Below are 579 nucleotides of genomic sequence, written 5' to 3' on the forward strand. Positions count from 1 at the left end.
CCAACATTAGCGGCCTTTAGCTTAGCGTTGAAGTCATGTGACCGTGCTGTAGTTCCTTTATGGTCTAACGTTACCTTTTTACTTCAAGAATCATAGAGTTGTGTTAAAATGTGGAGATTCTCCTGCAAAACAAAACATGTAAGTATAAATCATAAAGGTTTCTTTGCCTTGAGTCTTCAATAAATATATATTGTCTGCCTCAGTAAGGAGATTATACCCATTTCCCATATCTACAGGAAAACAGCTGTGATGGCCGAGTGGTTAAGGCGTTGGACTCGAAATCCAATGGGGTTTCCCCGCGCAGGTTCAAACCCTGCTCACAGCGGTTTAAGAGACTGAACAGTTTCTTAAGTTTCCTGGTGGTTGTCACAAATGTATAATGCAGAGAATAAGCTTCATTGCAAACAAAATGTCAGACTTAAACAGCTCAGAGAACAGGATGTGAAGCACTCTACTTCTTTCCTTGGGAGTGCTTTCGGATCACGAGAGCAACAGACACACAGCGTCTTCTCTGGAAATGCAGAATTGAAGTCAAGATCCCAACATGATGATGGAGTGAGAAAGAGATGCAGGAACGAA

At 41.8% G+C, this 579-nt stretch overlaps 1 non-coding gene across 1 annotated transcript; it reads left to right on the plus strand.

The window, feature by feature from the left end:
- The first annotated feature begins 243 nt into the window (after nt 1-243).
- trnas-cga (transfer RNA serine (anticodon CGA)) lies at nt 244-325 on the plus strand. Its single transcript has one exon. It is a non-coding gene; the product is annotated as a tRNA-Ser (tRNA).
- The last annotated feature ends 254 nt before the right edge of the window (nt 326-579 follow it).

This window comes from Notothenia coriiceps, unplaced genomic scaffold (genome assembly GCF_000735185.1).
Source record: "Notothenia coriiceps isolate Sejong01 unplaced genomic scaffold, NC01 NC01_scaffold00022890, whole genome shotgun sequence".
Lineage (NCBI taxonomy): Eukaryota > Metazoa > Chordata > Actinopteri > Perciformes > Nototheniidae > Notothenia > Notothenia coriiceps.